Raw genomic sequence first — 8,318 nt, 5'->3', positions numbered from 1 at the left:
TTATAAATGAGATTAAGCATCTTTTAATGCATTACAAACTCTTTTTACCTTTCTTTAAAAATTTTCTATTATATGTAAGATTAGATATTATATAAGAATATCTAAAATATTATTTAACCTTTTTCCTACATTGTTGATCTTTTTAAAATCAATTTTATTCATTCTTTTAATAAATATTTTGAGAGTTTACTGTGGCCAGGAACTGTTCTAAACACTTGGGATACATTTAAAAACAAAATACATACCAGACTTACAGTTTAAACAGAAAATGAAGAATAGACACAATTTTAAAGGTAAATGACTTGGTTTGTGAGACAGTGATGAGTGCTATGCAGAAAGTCACAAAGACTTGAAAAAGGTGAAGGAGTGAACCACATAAATCACTGAGGCAGAGCATCTGAGGCCACACAAAAAAACTGATATGATGACCCTAAGGAGGGCGTGACCAGAGTGGTAGCAGGGAAGGGGTGAAAAATGGTTGGATTCCAGATATATTTTAAAAGTAGAGCAAGTAATGTGTGAGAAAGAAGGAAGAGAGCCAAGAATGAGTGCAGATTTTTTGACCCACGTAACTGAAAGTATGGGGTTGCCCCAATAGTAAAGGGGAGTAGGTTTGGGATTGGCATTGGGAATTCAGTTGAAGATGTCAATATTTGGATGTCTATTAGACCCTGAGATGTCAGTTGTATGTCTGAATCGGGAGTTAAGGAGAGAGATCAAGCCTTGAGAAATAAATTCAGGAGTTGTTTGCCTTTTGATGACATTTAAAGGTGTGATAGTAGGTAAGATAACCAAGGAATTGAGTGGAGAAAGAGGCAAGAGGTGCCCACATCAAGGCCTGCAGTGAACTGACATTGAGAGGCCAGGAGGTGAGGAAAAAAGAGAAAAGTAGCCTGAGAAAGAAGGACCAGAGAAGTAGAGGAAGACCAAAGGAGTCTGAAGTTTGGTATTCTAGACATCATATGCAAAAGTTTTTTCAAAAATGGACTCCTGCATCAACTGCTAAAAAGTAAAGTCAAATTGACCACTGGCTAAATTTGACCACTGGCTTGAGCAATGTGACAGTTTTGACAAAAAGCAGTTTTAGTAGACTGGTAGGAAGAAAGACACTAGATAGGATTTAAGAGATAAAAAGAAGATATTGGAGATGACTCGGGGAGTTTCACTTCAGAGGAAAGTAGGTAAAGGGTAGTAACTGGTGAGGGAAATGACATCAAGAGAAGTGTCTTTTTAAATGGAGAAAAAGGGAGCATGTTGGTCTGCTGGATGGAATGATCAGGAAGAAAGAAAAAGTGGCACTGAAGGAGAGAGCTTCTAGAAGCTTTTATGTATTTTAGAGTTTATCTTTTTGTGAAATGAGTTGCAAAAATTAATTTTTGGTTTGTCACTCATCTTTTGACTTTGTTTAATGTGTTGTTTTTGCCTTACAGAAGTTTTAAAGTTGAATGTGTCTTTTCTTGTGTGCTTCTGAATTTTAGCTCATAGTTTTTTTTGTTTTGTTTTTTTTTTTGAGACAAAGTTTCACGCTTGTTACCCAGGCTGGAGTGCAATGGCGCGATCTCGGCTCACCGCAACCTCCGTCTCCTAGGTTCAAGCAATTCTCCTGCCTCAGCCTCCTGAGTAGCTGGGATTACAGGCACACGCCACCATGCCCAGCTAATTTTTTGTAGTTTTAGTAGAGACGGGGTTTCACCATGTTGACCAGGATGGTCTCGATCTCTTGACCTCGTGATCCACCCGCCTTGGCCTCCCAAAGTGCTGGGATTACAGGCTTGAGCCACCGCGCCTGGCCTAGCTCATAGTTTTAAAAGGCCTTCCACACTCTACAGCAGTGTTTTGTGAAATAGGGGCTAAGGACAAAATCTAGCCTCTCACCTGTTTTTGCAAATAAAGTTTTATTGGAACACAGCCACAGTCATTTGTTACGGCTGCTTTTGTACTACAGTGGTAAAATTGAATCGCTATGACTCTAAAATTGTGGTAAATACACACTACATAAAGTTTTCAGTATAACACTGAATGATGAGAAGATACTATATTTTGGGTGGAACTATGTTTAACCATTAAATAGAATAGTAGACAGCATTTCTTATTTAATACTATATATTCTAGAGCAGCTTATGTTGTGGAGAAAGGTGTTTGGGGAGAGTGGTAACCCACAAATCTAAAATCTTTACAACATTTGACCCTTTTTGAAAAAGATTTGCCCGTCTCTGCTCTATGGTTAAAAAGTAAATTTGCTTATTTTTTTATTGTGCTTTTAAGATTTATTTATGTTTTCTTTTCCTTTTTCTTTTGCTTTCTTTTTCTTTTCTTATTTTTACATAAAAACTTAGATTTTGTCCTGATATAGTGAATAAAGCTTCAATTTTTTTCTCTCTATGTTGACAATTAGTTTTCTCAATGCTGTTTATTGAGAAGTGTATAATTTCCTCCCCTCCCCCAGCTCTGGGTTGCCGCCTTTAGCATATACAATCATAAATTCCTGTGTGTGTTGGTTTCTGGATTTTCGATTTTATTCCCTTGGCCCTTCTGTCTATACAGGTTTAAGAACCACAGTACTTTAGTAATATGGGTTAATATGTAGTTAAGGCTTGTTCCACATCTGCCATCATTGCTTTCTTTCTTTTTTTCAGTGTTACTGATTTTCTAGTAATTTTTTTGTTAGGCTGAATATATTTTTAATGAAATTTCATCATCTTTATATTATGCGTTTTTTATTTTAGTAGTCTTGTGTTTCCTTTTCTGTCCTTTATGATCTATGATCATTTTTTATTTCTTATTTTAGCAGTTGGAAAGCATATGATGTGTTTTATTTCCTCTAGTGTTTCTCTTAACAAATTTAAGTAATTTGAACGGAACAATGGTCGTTATTTTGGCTGCCCACTTAGTTGCTACTCCTGCCTTTTTTTATTATTATTATTATTTTGAGGTGGAGTCTTGCTCTGACACCCAGGCTGGAGTGCTCAGCTTGGCTCACTGTGACCTCAGCCTCCTGAGTAGCTGGGATTATAGGCACCCACCACCATCCCTGGCTAATTTTTGTATTTTTAGTGGAGGTGGGGTTTCACCTTGTTAGCCAGGCTGGTCTTGAACTCCTGACCTCAAGTGATTCACCCACCTCAGCCTCCCAAAGTTCTGGGATTACAGGCATGGGTCACTGTGCCCAGCCCCTGATTCCTTCTTTGCTAATAGATCCCTGACATCTGTATTTCCAGCCAAGGGGCTGAATTATGATAACTCACTCACCTTTACCAATGATTGGTTTAGGGCTTAATTTATGACCTGTTTCTGGCCAATGAAATATTAGGATAAGTCAGCTGCTGGCTTTTAAAAAGGGTTTTCTTCCTATCAGGGAAGAGGCATGTCCTTTGCCATAATTCTCTCTCTCCTTATTTTGGACATGATGCTTTGGAGGTGATGCTCAGAGCTGTGGTATCCATCCTGTGGTCATGAGGAGCAATATTGAAAGTACTCTGAGATTGGCAGAATGCAAAGAACCAAAAGGGCCTAGGTGCCTGACAAAATCAGTGAGCTGCCAAGCCAGTCTTGGGACTGACAGCCTTTAGATGTCTCATTAAGTAATAAATGACCACATGGTTTAAGCCACTGTTAGCTGGGTTTTCTGCTACTTGCAGCCAAAAGCATTCTTAATTAACAAGCTACTTCTCATTCTTGACTTTTTCCCTTTATCCTTTTGTTATTTTTAAAATTTTCAAATTATTTTTTAATAAAAGAAATCTCTACTTGGGGCTTATTTTTATCTTTCTATTTATAATAGATTTTCCTTCATTTTCTTATCATGCTATCTGGACTCCCCTTGACTCCTTATCTCAAAGATAAGAGCTAACTTAGGCCTTCTGTATTCAAGAGTTGTGTTATATCTGCTTTTCTGTTGTCTGAGATGGTGGCAAAAATGGGACTGAGTGAGATCTGGAAGAAAGTGTGGAACCAGGACTATAGGTATCACAGTTGGGGGATTTTGACACTGCCTTGTCTATAAGTTAGTTAAAAATCCTGTACTGAGGTTTACTCTGCAGAGTTGGAGCTATTTCTGATCCTGTGAGAAAAGCCGGTGGCTTCCAAGTTGTTCACCAAGTCCCTGGTGAACTCAGAGCCTTTTCTTCTCTCAAAGACAAGCTGCCATCAGTAATTCTTTTCCCCTCTCCTCTCCCTGCTTGCTTCTCCTGCTCCCTTCTGAGATTTAGGTGGGAAAGGCATGAAAAAAATGGATGAATAAAGGAGTTCATCCCCATTGTCACTTCTCTGCTTGCATATTTTGTTTTCACCAGCTAGTGAAACAAACTAATCACAATTCTTAGTAGTTCTTGCAACTCTGATAAATGAATATCTGCTTTTCTCTCGTGGTATAAAGAGGCAACCATTTAAAGGGATTCTGAATCTTTTTCTCTTGAGCTGCTTCTCCAACTACAATTCCTCACAGTTAGCCTACTTCCTTCCAAATTGAAGTGTATCAATGAGCTTTTTCAGTCATTGTTTCTTCAGATTTTTGTCCACTGTACTGCTTCTGGAGGAGTTCAGCATAAGCTACAGTTTCCAGAATCTTCTCTCTGTAGATGAAATTTCAAAACCCTTATAGTATGGCGTTACTCCTTAGTTTGAAAGCTTCTTTTTTTCCTCTTTGGCTATTCTTACTTATTTCGTACATTTTGTTAGATTTGGAAGCAGAGAAATTTCTTGATCCTGTATTTTCTTTCACAGAGAATCTGTGAAATTGGAAGAGTTTATTGATAGCACTACTTCTATTGCTATGTATTTTTAGCAGTATCTAGAAGTACATGTACAAGAGAGCTGTGGCAATTACAAAGATTATTTGGACCACAATTACCTCAAAATCTACCTGAAACACCCATGTAATTGCAGGAAAAATACATTTTTTTAAAATTTGAAAGTATTCTGATAATAGCTGCAGTTATATCCTCCACTTTGCATGTGCAGGCACAAACTGAAGATTCTGAAATGGCACCCATCGTGCTGAGTTGAGATTGGCTTTGTGTTATTCTGACCAGTTACAGTTTGTCTTCTATTATTATTAGCACGTGTCCCATACTTCTGGTTTTACCAACCCATACAATAGAAGATTGCTTATTTTACTGAGAATAAAATCTTAAAGGTGACTGTGGGAATGATAAGTTCATTTTGCCACATTGAAGGCAGACTTTCTAGGAAAATATTGACTTCCTATCATGTAGATGACTAAAATGCTGCAGAGAGCAACCTGCACCTCAGGTGATAGCACTGACGAGCCAGTAGGCTTACTGAAGAGTCTTGTCTTCTCTTCTGGTAAGCTGGGTTTGAAGCAAGTTCAGACTCTGATATGAGAATGTATCATTTCAACTGTAAAGACTGGTGTGGATCGTGTGGACTGGATGTTCCTCAAGACCCACCGAAGGGCACTTCTAGACTACTAGGACTCCAGACACTGGAGGTACTCCTGATGCCATCACTTTACCAATCTCACTTGCTGCCAGAATTCAGATGTGATTTACATCAGATCCAGTTGCTTGGGACTTTGATTTAAAACTGAATTATAACACTAATGAGATGTCCCATTTTCTCCATGCATACTATTAAGCATTTAAAAAAAGTTTTTAAAAACTCTGAGTCAGGAAGCACATAAGTTATAGGAGGGGAGAAATAGGCTGTGGGCATCCTCTTCCTAGCCCAAACTGAGGCAGAGGCAGTGTGGCCTGGAGCAGGCAGCCCTAATGGAAGATTCCAGATTCTGCAACTTCCTGACTGTGGCAGGAGCGGCAGTGTTCTTGACAGCCTGGTTCTGTGATGAGGTTTCCAGAGTTGATTCTGGAAGCTCAACCTAGAGCCAGCATCTTTGCCACTCACTCCTGAAGACTACCCTATAATAAGTCTCTTTCTGCTTGAAGTAACTAGAATAGATTCTGAGGCCTGAAACTAAGATCTCTGAGCAACAGCAGGACCATGGGAGAAAGACTGTTAGGTCAGAACTTGACTACCATGTGTTGGTTCTCTTGAGTCTCAGAGATGGAAAACACAGGCCTCTATGAGGAATTACCCCTCCACCAACTGCATTCAGAGGGCCCATTTTAACTGCAGGAGCAAGGAAAATGGTCCTATGGAGATCTAGGGCATTATTCTCAGAGATGTGTCCTGTTGGAAGGACTGGTGGCATCTGGAAGCATGAAGGAGCATGCAGAGTCCAAGAACTCCCACCAAATCTTCCTTCTCCAAGGCTGCTCTTTTCCCAGCAAGAGTGTTACATCAGTTAGGATGGCTTGGCTGCAAGTAATAGAAAACTGTCTTACAAAATAAGGAGCCCACAGATAGGGCATCTCTATTATAAGTTAATTCAGATGTTCAGTTACGTTATTGTGGCACAGGTTCTCTCCACCGTTCTGTTCTGTCAAGACAAGATGGTTTTGACTTGGAGGTTAGCTCCCAGAGGGGTTGTTAAATGTTTGTCCCTGGCTTTGGTTTCATTCAGATACACTAACATACGTTTGAAGAAAGGTTTGCATTTTTTTATTGATATAGAATAGTTGTACATACTTTGGGGTTACATGTGATATTCTGATACCTGTATATGGTGTACAGTGGTCAAATCTGGGTAATTATGATATCCATCACCTCAAATATGTATCTTTTCCCTGTGTTGGAAACATTGCAGAGCTTCTTCTCTAGACATTTTGGTGTGTGCAATAAATTATTAACTATAGTTTTCCTCCCTACTATTGAATACTAGAACTAGCCCCTTCTATCTAACTGTACTTTTGTACCAAAATGTGCATTTTTCTGTCTGTGTGTGTGTGTGTGTGTGTGTGTGTGTTTTAATGAATGTTGGAACTTTGTTTGGATGCTCTTAGCAGCCACTTCCTCCCGCCTTACTGGTTTCGTGCTTCTGCCTAACCCATTCTCTAGCCAGGGGAATGGGAGCTCAGGAGTTGAATTCAGTCAGAATTTACCCTGGCTTGTGAGATGGATTCACTTCTCCCTGAGAGTAAACCCAAATAAAAAAAATTTGCTGTGACAGCAAAGAAGAATGGGAGGATGGCTGTTAGGCAACCAACAGGGTCACTTCCCAGGGTGTAGCCCATGTGGGTTTCATTTTGTGTTTTAAGCTTAATATTTTTTCCCTATTTTTAGTGAGAAAGTAACATGCTCTTAAATAGAAATAAAGTAACCAGTACAAAAAGGCTTATTAAAAAAAAAAAGACTCTCTACCTATCTTTATGTCATAACTTATACAAAAATTATGAAATATCATTAAGAGAAAAATTTTAAATTCTAAGCAAATGAAGGAGAACATTTTAAAACTTTAAGAAAATGAAGGAAAATAACATATTTATGGATTAAAAGTACTGACATTGAAAAGATTCTACCCAAATTGATTATAGATTCAATAAAATCCCAGTTAAGACCCAGCAAAGTTTTTCTAAGAAGTCAACAATTTGTTTCTAGTATTTGTGTGAAAATGCAAAGGGCACAATATCCAAGACAACCTTAAGAAGAAAAAACCTGGAGACTATATACGCAGGACATTGTGACTTATTATAAAGTTCCAGTCATAAAGACAGTGTAGAGTTGGTACTAGGAAATATAAAAACATATCCATTCATATCCAATGACTCAATTATGACATAGTTTTTGTATAGAGGGGGGAAGAATGGTCTTTTAAAATAAATGGTACTGATTAAATTGGATATCTATATAGACAGTATAGGTAGTATTTTTCACCATTTGCTTAGAGCTTTTAAATTTTATTTTAACCATATTTTATATTTTTTGTATATACTTTTCCCCACATTAATAAAATTCCCTTCTATTTCTAATTTGCTAAGACATTTTATCACAAATAGATTTTGAGATCCTTTTGTAGTTCATAAATGTGATGATTTTTTTTCACTCATATGTGAGATATACCTTCCTTAAAGGTTGTTATACCATCAGCACAATACTCATCTGACAGGAAAAAGAAATATTTTGACTCTCATCAAATACTTTTTTGCGTCTATTGACATAATCATGTGATTTTTCTACTTCACTTTGTTAATGTGTCTAATTACATTGATTCATTCTCAAATTCTAACACTCACATTCCGGGAATAAAAGTCACTTAGTCATGATGTAGTAACCATTTTATATATCACTGGATTTAATTTACTGTTTTTACAAAAATTCTTATATATATTTCATGAGAGAGCTTGGCAAGTAATTTCCTTTTGAGTAATGTTCTTTTCAGAATTTAATATCAAAGTTTTGCTGGCATCGTAAAATATGTTGGGAAGTGTTTCTTCTTTTTCTTTTATCTTGAAGAATTTTAA

The 8,318-nt window shown here is 37.5% G+C and overlaps 1 non-coding gene across 1 annotated transcript; it reads left to right on the top strand.

Annotated features, from left to right (window-relative positions):
• The first annotated feature begins 7,861 nt into the window (after window positions 1–7,861).
• LOC119470978 lies at window positions 7,862–7,962 on the top strand. Its single transcript, XR_005199962.1, has one exon. It is a non-coding gene; the product is annotated as a small nucleolar RNA U13 (small nucleolar RNA).
• Window positions 7,963–8,318: the final 356 nt, after the last annotated feature.

This window comes from Cebus imitator, unplaced genomic scaffold, assembly GCF_001604975.1.
Source record: "Cebus imitator isolate Cc_AM_T3 unplaced genomic scaffold, Cebus_imitator-1.0 Scaffold45, whole genome shotgun sequence".
NCBI classification, from domain to species: Eukaryota; Metazoa; Chordata; class Mammalia; order Primates; family Cebidae; genus Cebus; species Cebus imitator.
This window is presented reverse-complemented; position numbering and strand designations above follow the sequence as displayed.